Genomic DNA, 13320 nt, shown 5'->3' on the forward strand with positions numbered 1-13320 from the left:
ATCCACTGTTTGAGCCGAGTCCTGTTTGGGAATCAGGGCAATGATGATTGATTGATTGACGGCCAACATCTTTCGGGAAGAGGTGGGGGCCTTCCTTCCTTGCTTGCCTAGGAGTTGGGGGGAGCATCGAACATCCGACCTTGCTAGTTGGTATGGTTGATTGAGGGCTTTCAGGATAGTTTTGTTAACCCTGGAATCCTCCACCACATTTAAAATATCCCGTTTGACAATATCCCAACAAGCTTTGAAAAAATCCACATTAAAACCATCTAGGCCTGGTGCTTTGCCATTCTGCATATCTTTGAGTACTTCACTAACCTCCTCTTCCAAAACTGGTTTGTTTAGAATGAGATTGTCCTCTCTAGACACCAGCTTAGGAATATATCTTGTAATTTCCTTTATGGAATCTTTCCTGTCGAGAATGTTTTCTCGTGCAATGTCTTGAAAATGCTGAACTAGCACTTTTCCAATTTCCTTATGAGTGTTTTCTATGTCTCCCTTTTTATCCCTTATCGCTGAGATTCTGTTGAAAGCCCTGTTGGCCATGGTAGATCTATGAAAAGAGCTCGTGTTGCGCTCTCCTTATTTGAGCCATTGCACTCTGGATTTTTGTCTCTAGAATATTTCTTCTTGTTTACATAGGTTTTCCCACTCATGGTGCAATTTTTTAGACTGTTCATTTATGTCATAGTTAAAGCCTTCTTGGATCAGCTTTTGGTTGATTATCTGAATTTACTTTCCACCACTTTCTTATTCACAAAAATGTTTCCAAATTCCTTCCTATTCCAGTCTTTGAGTTTGCTCTTAATATGCTTTAGTCTTTTGTGAAGGAGGAACATTTTAGATCCTTGGATCTGTAAGTCCTCACTCCACCAATCTTTGATATTACTCAAGAAGTCCGGGTGGGCGAGCCAAATGTTTTCGAATATGAAGGGTCTATTCCTTGGATATTCCAAACCATTAATCTCCAATTGTATCGACCAGTGATCTGAGCCCCCAAAGGGAAGAATTCTTGTTGTAATTTCATTATTCATAAGCATTAGGTCTTCTGATACTAAGAACCTATCTAACTTGGATGCCACCTGGTCTTCCCCTCCTCTCTTGTTGTTCCAAGTAAAAAGGCCATTCTCTGAGTCTGAGTCTACCAATTTCAAGTTCTCCGTGAATGCCTGAAATGTTGATGAATCTTTGTTTAGCACTCTAGTTCCTCCTTTCTTTTCCGAGAGATATTTTATCATATTAAAATCTTCTCCCAGGATCTAGGGGATGCCATTTTGTCTGATCCTGAGATCAGTGAGGGAATCTAGCAATCTGAGTTTATCCTCTCCTTTTTGAGGACCATAAACATTAGTGACTAGGAAGGTTTCAGCCACCCCTTCTGGTTGGATTACTACTGACAAGTGGTTTCTGGATGCCTATGCATCCAAAATTTTAACTTTGTGAGGGTTCCATAGATTGAGAATGCCCCCTGCTGTGTTATCTACTTTAACTTCTAAAAACTAAAAACTTTGAAGCCATTTACTCAGGATTTCTTTTGTTTTCTTAATGGAGCTCTTTGTTTCCTGAATGAAGATTATATCCGACGTATCTTGTTTCATTCTAAAACTTAGCATTCTTTGCTTTCTTTTACTACCCAAACCTCTTATATTCCAAGATGTAAACTTCATAATTAAAGATTTGTGAAGGAGTAACTAGACAGGTCTTTCATCTTACCTGAATCTATCATCAGCTTCCCACACTCCATTAAAAGCTCCTTTTTCTTCTTCCTTCCTCGTTTCTTACCTGTACTTCTAGTTGCTAAACCTGGATTAGCTTTCATTGTTTTCACCCCTCTGCATTCCTGCCCGTTGTTGTTTCTTCCTCTAACTGCCCCTGTTTCCTAGGTTTTCCACAGAAACAGCTGTTGTATTCTATTGCATTCATCTGGAGGTAATGAATCTATTCCCGCCCTAGTTCCCTGTTGTAGAAAACCTTCTAGATCTAGGTTTTCTTTATCTAGTATTTCCTACAGTTCATGATCTTCCATATCTGTTTCGCTCTGGGTCATTTCCTGGTCCCTTTCTAGCTCTGCTTCACTCATTATGGTTTCTTCCTCTTCATTGATATTTTCTGCTGAAGTGTTGTTTTCTTCTTTCTCCTTCTCTTTAGGGTATTTCTCCATTAATTGGTTTTCGCAAGGCATGTCTTCCATCTCAACCAGTGCTTGGAATTTATTTTGACTGGCCTTTTGTCCTTCTTTATGATGTTGCTTTGGTTCTCTTATGTTTCCTTTTCCTCTGCTTGAAACTTTCTAAAAGTTTTTAGTGTCCTTTTCTTTTAGTTTGCTTTTGTCTTCTTCTTTATTGAGCGGGCAGTCTCTGATCAAGTGTCCATGTTCGTGGCATTTACGACATCTGAACGGAATATGCTCATAATCCACTGTTTGCACCCATTCCTCATCAAAGACTTCCAAGATGACTTCATCTGGAAGAGCTCCTGAAAGGTCCATTTCCACACAAATCCTTGCATAGGAAGTGTATTTACCCCTCCTGGTGGCTTCCGAGGCTTTGATAAAACATCCTAATTTGTTTCCTATAGCCACAAGTGATTCATTTTTCCAATAATCCAGGGGAAGCGAAGAAAGCCTTACCCAAACTACAACTGAGGTGAAGGTCTCCCTTTCTGGAACAAAGTTCATCACCCAAGGCCACATATAGAGGCCTGCTGCAAAAAAAAGTAGGGCCCACCTTTTAATATTCTATCCTTGTCTTCAATTCTTGTAAACACCACTGTGAAGAAACTCTTAGACCCAAGGTGAAGCTCAATGCTACCCTTAGGTTTGCAGTGATATTTAATCCAGGTTTGCAAAGATTTCTCAGTGGGACAGACTCCCATGAATTTGCATATGGTGGCATACGTTTCCATATGCTCCCTGTGTTCCTGCAGGGACAGATTATTTAAAACTACTCTTGGAGTGATGTTTGCTCTGGGCCTACACGGTCCCTTTTGATTGACGTCCTATTTCTTGCCTCCCTAGTTTTTGTCTTCTTCCTCCTTGTCCTTAGTGTTGCCCTTATCCTTTAACTCTGCCCCCTCTGTCTCCTTCTCCTTATTTATGTTTTCTTCTTCCCCTGTGCCTTTACCATTACTCAGATGGGTCTTATCTCTGCCGGCCACAGCGCTTTTGTAGGAGGGAGTGGAGCTCCCTCCTCTACGGGCTGCCATTTTGGGTCACAGACTGTGTCTCTCAAAACTTTGCTCGAATTTCCATCTCCCGCACTCCCTCCTCTCCTCTTTTCTTCTTTTTCAAAAACCATCTGCACTGCCGAAAATAACAATAAAAAATGTTAAAAATAGAATCCCCAAATTCCAATTTAATTTGTCCTTGAATTAAATTGTGAATTAAAATTGTAATTCTTTTTCTCATAACAACTTGTAATAGTAAACTAAGTTATGTTGACTTAGTTAACTTAGGAATTTTGAGTTGGAAATATTTTTGAAGTCATGTATATGTTCTCTAAGTTTTAGGGGTTCAGAATGAGTTTACTTATGAGTTGTAATTAGATAACTCAGGTTACTGAGTTATGTTCAGTTAAATTAGTTCTAACTGTTTGTGGAGCTAATAGAGGATCAGTAGTTAGATGGTGCACTGGTGCATCCACAAGTGTTACTCCAGTTAATTGAAGATTTCGTCATCAAAAACTCATGCATGTCAGTTCAGAGAAAGACCCAGTTGATACTAGAGTACAAGGACAGTGTACTATCAGTTGTATGATTTACTGAGTGGTAAATATCATGCATGCAATAAAAGAAGGACCTAATTTTGGATTGAGCAGTTATGGATGAGGAAATTTTCTTTAAATACAAGTTAATTCTCTCAAGAATTGTGTAGAGAATTAGAAGCTTGGAGGCTTTGAAATTTGGGTAAGTATCGATCAAAGGAAGTCATTAGGTGGAGGATGGGAAATACATGTGCAGGTTAAGCTCAAGGTTGAGAAAAGTATATTGTATTCATCCAAATTCTTTGACCAAGGGTGCAAGGAATCAGGAGTTTGGAGAGTAGCATAAGAGGCTAGAGATTGGCTTGAGCTTGCTTGTCAACAAGGAGATTAATCATACTGAGCGTTGGGATTGTTCTTGTGAGAACAAGCATTGCATTATCATCTTGGATTTCTAATTTAATGCAATATAGATAGTGGGGGTTTTCAGTTGAGGCTTTCCCAGAATACTTATTGTGTTATGTGCCATTGATTTATCTTCTCCTTGTTCATATTGTTTTCATCTATCTATTGGCTTCTTCTGGTTGAAAGTAGAAGTAGATTATTGTCATGTGCTTTAGTAAATTGCATGAGCTTGTGAATCTACAGGAAATTATACAAGCACCATAAAACTCCTAGTGAAATTCTGAGAAATATGAGTATAAAGTTGGCATGATTCTGCCACTATCAAGATTTAGCCTCCAATGGAACCTACAGATTCCTTACATATTATACATAAAGAATATTCTTCAAAGGATTCTCTTGAAAAAAATGCCCATGCATGGTTCCATCTATTCTGCTCCTTCATGTTCGAATGGAAAATGATTATTTAAATAAAAATCGGTGGTAGATTATACAAAGCCCCATGGGTTGGTACAACGTGGTTGCGCAAAGGTCTTGGGGTCAAGCCCGTAGGCCTCCCCCATCTTTTTTAGTGCATTGTATTTTTTTTGGTGTTGTTTGAATCGGCAACATGTGTTTTTGGGTGAGCCGACCTACACAATCGAGCAGCTTTGAACCCCGTCGACCCCATTGTATATGGTGACGTATTTGGAATTATAGTCATGGACTATTGGGTGGAGAGTTTGCCATTGGAGGCTCACCCCCATGCATATTTATATATTATATATGTGGTGTGGGGTGGTGGGGGTGGTGGCCACAACCCCCCCCCCCCCCCCGCCTTTTTCATATATATATATATTTTTAAACAACTGGTAAAAAAAAATCAGGCAATTTTTTGGGGTGACCAACAAAATTAAGTAGGTGACAATTTTGCAAGTTTCGACCACCAGAAATCATCACCCCAAACTTCCAAATTGTTGCCTCATTAGTGGCTGCCAAATTTAGCAACTTAGTCAAATTTATCTGGGCTCCAAATTTAGTTAACATTGTGCTAACTTTAGCCAATGGGCCTAGTTGACCAAAAAGTTGACTGGCCATAACTTTCATATATGAACTCGGATTGAGGTGTTGGTTGTGTCATTGGAAAGCTTGCAAAGGTCTCATAGATCTTAACCTAGTTTCATGAAAATTAAATAAATGTTATTTTTTATTTTTTCCCGAGCCCTTTTTGACCTCTGAGTGTTTCTAGAGCCACTTGGATCACTTCCTCTTGGTGCCATAATTTTTATACAAGTTTTTTTCATCCTTCTTCTTGACCCACTTTGAGACCTTTTGGAACATTTTATAAACATCAAAGCCATAGGTAGAGAGTCCTATGAGTGTGTGGATATCTTGAAAATGGATCGAATATTCCCAATCCAACCATAATGAACCTCCATGAAGGCGATTGATTAGGAAATAAGTACACCTCATGATCTCCCCCGTGGTACCAAAGATAGGTAAGTCATGCAGAATCAAAAAGCAAGAATTTTTTAATAGGAAGAAATCAAATTTGTTCCTGATTCTAGAGTAGGAACCGGGTCTGACATTTGGCTTCATGAGAACTTCAATGCATAGGGAAGGAAAAATATTAGGTTCTAAGAAGTCATTGTCGACAAGAATGGCTCTGTCATAATTTCCAATGTGGTCATCACAGGAATGAATACATAAGTCAATGGGGCAAAAGAGACACAATGGTTTTAATTGTGTGACCCATGGTAACAAAGTGGTGATCATAAACAAATGAGCAGGGGAATCAAAACAAACTATAGACTTAACAGAACCGACACAAAAGATAGGGTGACAAACTAGAGAAAAGGATAGGTGGAATGACATGCGAAAGACAATGAATGAGGGTTATATAGAGATATGTACAATAAAAGGTTGAAATTACTTGACCATTACGCTATGCATAAACACAGGACCTGAAAATACCTCATGATTATGATAGAATGCTCCACTTTCCTAGAAAATAACTGACACCCTAGATCGAGGTGTAATGGAAACTCTTATCAATATGCGAGCATATCATATTACAAACTAACTACGACAAGACTACACTTAATTAATAAAAATATAGGTATTAAAATAAAATGAAAAGACAGGATGCAACAAAACCCTCCCCGACCACAATTTCTTACGGTGGGTCACAATTAGTTAAGAACTATAGACATGACAAGTAACAAGGACTAACTCTGACTAGACTCACAATACTATCAAAAGAACTCGACACTAATTACAATGGCACAACTACCCTAAAACATAACTAATACTCTCTTCCGAGATATCATATCAATTAAAAATTGATGAACCACAATAGGGCTTCAAGTGAGCACCATTCACCCAACTAGGAAAAAGGATACCATCCAACTATGCAAGTTTCATAGCTCCAGAGCTCCTAATTTCTGCAACATAGAATGGACCAAGCTAATGTATTTGGAGCTTACCAGGATGCTTCAGGTACTTACTATCATAAAGTAACATACGATCCCCAATAAAAAATGAATTCTTATTGATGTGTCGGTCATGTCAAGCCTTTTGTCTTTCTTTCTCCACAGCTTGGTGAAAGTCGAAAATCAAGCATTTCTTATCCAATTTCCATAACTCTTGTAACCTTTCTAGGATGGATTCGTCCTTCGACATATTAGTAGCATGAACAATAAAGAGGTTAGGGACTATGCTGGAACCACTACTTCCTAACCATAAACCAACTAAAAAGGCGTATATTTATGTACTCTCTTGCCTGTAGTGTGGTAATCCCATAATGTTTCTAGAACTCGTTCATCCCAATCATCCCAACTCACCGAGAAAATATTAGTAATTCCTTTATCCATAATTTTTTTTAAAAGCTTCGATAGTGTCATTTGTTTGTAGATGATAAGGACTACTCTTGTGGTGTTGGATCATAAATTTTTGCGACAATGTTCGAACTGTCTCATTAATAAAGGGAGATCCTTGATAAATGGTAAAGCTTCAGGGACAACCAAATTTGGTGATTATGTTTTCAAAAATAAACCGTGTTGTTCTATCTATGGTGCAATCTTTAACATGAGCAACTTCTTCCCAATGTGTTAGATAATCTATCACGGTAATAATATATCTAGCATGGGAACGATGAGAAGGTGGGTTAATTGGTCTAATGAAAAAAATAGCCCATTTCTCAAATGCTTATAATTCCCTAACGAGATTTAGAGGCATCTCATCTCATCACGATGGTCGACCAACCCATTGGAAAACATCACACTGCTTTGCATATTCCTTGGCATCCTTGAATAAAGTTGGCCACCATAGACCAACTTGTAACACCTTCCGAGTAGTAGCCTTTCCTCCAACATGACCTCCAGTAACACCTACATGACATTCCCATAAAATATTATCCCACTCATGATTCAATACATAATGCCTCAGAATGTGATCAAGTCCCATTTTATATAATTGGCCCGCAATCAATTGATAATCAGTGGCACAAACAACCATATGTCATTTCTGCGTGGATGTATACTCCTCTGGGCATTGAACTATTGCGAGGAACAATGCAATATCTTCCAGATAGTCGGGAATTGCTTCAATGTGAAATAATTGGGCATCAGGAAACTGGTCGTCAACTGAACCTCCTGATTCTCCAGATTCAAGGTGAGATAGATGATATGGACCTACATTTGATCTCCCTGGCTTAACAATAACTTCAAAGGTGAACTCCTAGAATAGAAAAATCCAATGACAGATTCTCCCTTCCAACACTGGTTTGTTAACCAAGTATTTCAATGTTGAATGATCTGTAAAGAATTTAAATGGTCCTCCCAATAAATAATGTCAAAACTTCTGGAGAGAATATACCATGGAAAGATCTTCTCTTTTTGTAGTTGTATAATTCTTCTCTGTAGTAGAGAGTTTTCATCTAGAAAAATATATGGAATGACCCAAGTTTCCCTCTCTAGGTTGCATCGATCTATCTCCTAACGCAATTCTAGAGGCATCGATAAGGATGTGGAATTCCTTATTCCAATTGGGATAAACCAAAATAGGTGCACTTGTGAGTTTCTCTTTGAGGGTGTCAAATGCAAAATCACACTCAGCAAACCAAACAAACCTTTTTTATTTCTTCAAAATATTCTCCAATGGTGCAGTGATTAAATCATATAATTTTGAATGTACCTGTGATAATATCTAGTATGTCCCATAGTTCACCACAACTTCTTTGCAAAAGTTGGATGTGGCATATTCAATATCATCACTATTTTTGAGGGGTCCACACATACTCTTTCCTTACACGCTCTGTGGCCCAATAATGTTCCAAAGGGGACAAAAAAAAAATTCATTTCTTCAAGTTTAAAGAGATTCTTTAGAAAACTTTAAATTGTCTAGTCATCCATGTAAACCTCAAGAAATTTGTGAATATAATCTCGAAAATAAGTTATCACAATTCGTGAGAAGAGAACAAGAGAATTATTTAAACCAAATGGCATGAAATTATATGAATAAGAACCCCATTTAGTTGTAAATGTCATTTTATTATTGTTATCCTCTGCAATCTTGACCTAGTAATAACCCAAAAAGCCATCAGTAAAAGAGAAAACCTCATTTCCCGCAACATTTTCCAAAACTTCATCACTGAAAGGAGTGGGGAACGGGTCATGTACACAAGAATTATTGAGACTTCTATAGTCAACAAAGACCCTAATATCCTAAGAGTCTTACTTATCTTGGATGACAATAGGGCTTATCCACTTAGCCTCATCAACGGAAATATAAGTCCGATAGCTAGCACCTTGTCAATCTCCTTGTTCACTTTATCTTTAACTCTTGTATTTAATGTATAAGGTTGATGCTTAATTGATTTTGCATTCAATTTCAATGCTATATTCATCTCTCCAAGTTTTCCTTTGATTCCCTTTAATTCCATAAGTGAAGCAAGAAATAAATCTTCATATTCCTTAATCAAATAAAAAATCTCCTTGGTAGTCTACTCATCCCAGTAATCACTAATATAAGCAAGTTTGGGTCACTCTTCAGTCCCAATATTTAGTTTTTTTTAACTTGAGTGGATGCAAATGTGATGCATTAGTAACATGGTCTTCTTTTATTCATCGCTCCCCTTCATACTCTTTAAATGATAAATGCCTTAATTCTTCTAAAGCTTCATCAAGTTTTTTGTTAATTTTTCCACAAGCTACAACTTCTTGAAACCTCGAATCATATGGATGTGAAAAATCTCCATATCTGCTACATTCCACAAAAGCAATTCCAAACATGCATAACACCTTTTTGATGAACTTGAGAGCTTCAACTATTTTTTCATCAGTATCATGAAATGAAAAATATTTGCAAAATTGATCTAGTGTCCTATCCCATTATGTTGTTTGTCTTTTCATCTCTTCTATCAAGTACCAGTCTTGTGGAATAGTACCCAATGTATGAATGAAATGATGTGTCCACATTGCAACTCGTACCTTGTCATCATTCTAGGTGGAACAACAATTCTTGATATGCTTTTTTGAGCTAGTACATCCATGATAAATAAGAATCTCACTAGACGTTTTGTCTAAAGGCAAGAATCTATAAACCATAGCAATTTTAATGGTATCCCAATCATGATATTGGTCACGATGGGTTTCCCACCATCTTGCAGGGTCACTTTTAAATAAACATTCATCAAATATATCTTTTTACTTTCTTCTATTCGGGAATAAACTTATTGAATAAATTTTACAACAAATTTAGTGCCATTGAGAACAGGATAATTGTGCAGCTCAGTACAGATCTGACAAAGACATATACTAATTGCACAATGTCATGAATGAAGCTCATTATCACCTTGCTACCAATCCTCCATCACAACATCAAACCTTACCTTTGTGCTTTGAACACTTCTCTAGCTGATGGATCCCGTAGCCATGGGATTGATATAATCCTCCCTTTTCCCAGTAGTTAGTTGATACAACAATCCAATAAATTGGGTTCTTCAACATCACTGGAAGGCTTAGTAAACCTTGGGCCTTGATACAAATCCAATGGTTGTATGACATGAACTCCATCCTCCTCAAAGGTCATAGTTTCCAATTTTATATCAACCACTACACAATTTTTAAAATCCTAGTTGATACCCAACAAATATGGATATGGATCCTTGTCAAAATAATATCAATTACTTCAAACTATGCATAAGTCTTAAAACTGGAAATATCAACTTTGAAATCTTCTAATCTTCCAATGTGTATATTACAATACTAATTCACCATACTGGATGGGTTTTCGAGTGCTTCCCAAGTTTTCGTCAGTAACATATTAACATATGAGCCAAGATCTAACATGGAATCCTTGATATAGTATCCAGGAAGTTGAGCATCAACCCTAAACTCTTTCTGGTTCTCTTCTTATTTTGCTAAACTCACCTAGAATGTATATCTAGAATATTAGCATAAATAGATTCTCGCGAGAATGGGTCATCCTTCACAACAACTTTTAACTTTTTGCGCAACTGACAATCAAGTTTCTCATCATTCTTTATATGTTAGAACAACTTAAACCATTCTAGGATTGGTCTAGATATCTCCTATGGTGGTCTAGGACTTTTGGTCTGCACTTCTTCTAGCTGCTCAATTCAGGGACCTTGAGAAGACATTAATTACCGAAATAATTTAGCTTCATATTTAGAGTATTATTTTTGTTTGTTAGAATCATAAGATTTGTTTGGTGATGTTGGCCTTATAAAATTTGGTTTCTCAAAAGTTCCAACATCAACTCTAGTTCTTTTCCCTCCTCCAGTCATAATATTAATATTCGGATACACCACAGGATCTAGTTCTCATGGTTCAACATTAATAAAATTAGTTCCCTTCATTTGGTTACGATCATCCCAATGGGAAATCATCTCTAAACAATCTTCTGTAGCATGTGTATTAACCCTACACTGTGAACACCAAGGTCATTTCAGCATTGGACATTCCCTTGCAACATGACCTTCTTGGTCATAGTTATAACATCTGATTGGGCCTCTTCCTCCTGTCCTCTTCCCCCTCGGGGAACCACCTCCTCATCCCTGAGGAGATTGATTGACTTGAAAAGTCGTACAGTCTAGGTGATCATCTAGAGAATCTAAGGACTGACATTGATCCATATGATGTGTGGGTGACCCACAAAATTCACAAAATAGATTGTTGGGCACATTGGAATACTTTTGTAAAATAGGACATAACCAAGGTGAGTGACCATAAGATCTACAAATTTCACAATACTCGTTCACGGACATACCTTGATGCAGAGGGAACACTTGATACTGTGTTTAAACCTGAAATAGAATTTCCAAATGAATTTTTGCAAATCCTGTATTATGTGGCAGTGGTGGCAGAGGACCCATAGAAAAACTAGATGATCCTTGACTCCTCAGACATGAGCCTTCAATGAGATGATGCACTTAAACTTGGAAATGTGTGCACCATACCTAAGGTATCATGGGTCGTACAAGAGAAAGATCATTCAGTCTCTTAGTAAGAGTGGCAATTTGATTCTGAAGTCCCACAATAGGAGGGTTAGGTGAGGGAACACCCAATTTACAATCCTTAGTCTACATTGCATGTTCCAAAGCATCCTACAGTGTAACAATATTTTGTTGCGATATCAGAATCCAATTCATAGGTAGCATAACTTTATTAAAACAATCCCTTTGATGACGAGGATCAATGGGATATGATAGTTTACTAATAACATCTTTGAACCGTTGCATGCACTGCCAAGCATATTCTCCTTCTCTTTGACAAATATCCAACAATTTTGCCAAGCCTTGCTGATTCGACTGAGGTAACTTAAATCTTGAAGAAATTCTTGTTTGAAAACATCCATAATGGAATTAGGATTTACATTGATACACTTAATAAAACATAAAAGTGCCCAATATCATAGAGTATTTTGGAACTCAACAATTTTAGTGGCATCAAGAGTTTGTTCCGAAAAACTTTACAAAGATATCAGTGTTGTTCGACATCTTCGTCACCCTGTCCTAGAAATTTTTGGTATCAGAAAAGAAATCTTGCCATATTTCCAACCATGATTGTGTGCCCCGGCTGAATAATTATAAATCCTTTAGAACTTGATTGAAAATTATTGACTGAACTAGACTGAACACCATTGTTGGTACTACTTCCTCCACTAGAGCTACCAACACTATACCTAGAGTATACCTACTGAAATTTGATAGTTTTAGTTAACTTAGAAAAGAATTGATCAAGATTTTGATACAGTACCATGGGGAGGTTAGGGAGAGGAGGTGTTGTAGTTGTATGTTGCGGGCTGTTCCTACTGGGGATCGACTCATCTTTAAAGAATAATTGCCTCATCACAAAATGCATGTCATCATCTATTGGTGTATGCTCCCCTAACATTGTAATTGACTGCACAGGTGGCTCGGGCAAATGAAATCCTTCTAATTCTGAGTGGGGCCTACCAATTCTAATTGAACTTCCTCCAAAATTGTCATTGTCACTTCATACTTTTCCAAATGAAAGTCCCTCATGCTCTCCATTTCTCCATAACTCAAGACTATCCATGTTATACTTTCATGATGTTGAACCTATCACCACTTCTCCTATCCTTTGTAATTCCCTCCTCCTACACCTAATCTCTTACAACTTACTTTCTCTCCACTCGTCAACTATCTTGCTCTTCGCAATGCTCTAAAATCTTGTGCCTTGCGTAATTCATCTGGATCCATCACAAAAACCCCTCATTTTCCTTGATTGGGCAACATTCCTCCCCCTAAATCTAACCTCCAACACCTATGGTTTTAAGCGGTCATTTGATCTTCTTGGATTGGTATCATATTTTCTTCAACCATGTATACCTTAATCATAGGGGAATTTCTTTCAAAAATCTTCCCTACAATCCAATCTTGAAAATTGCTTCTTCTCTAGAAAAGGGATGATGATATTCGACTACAAATTCAATAATATAACCTTCTATAACTGCATTTACCCAAAAAATAAAAAACCCTTATCAAATCTATATCCAACCTATGGAGATCAGCTAGATTAGTTTTCGACCAGTCTTTGTGAATTGCAGGCCAACTTCCAACCCCCGCCTTGAGTCACAATCATTGGAGCCAATCCTGTAGATTCTCAGGAAACTCACACCAGATGATTTTCTTTTGGTCACAAACAAGTTCAGCATACAAAACTTCTGACCTAACCCAGTCTAGGTTCTTCTGTCT

The sequence above is a fragment of the Pinus tabuliformis genome, chromosome 7 (assembly GCF_031772625.1).
Source record: "Pinus tabuliformis cultivar Carrire ecotype Pingquan chromosome 7, CPIR1, whole genome shotgun sequence".
Taxonomy (NCBI): domain Eukaryota; kingdom Viridiplantae; phylum Streptophyta; class Pinopsida; order Pinales; family Pinaceae; genus Pinus; species Pinus tabuliformis.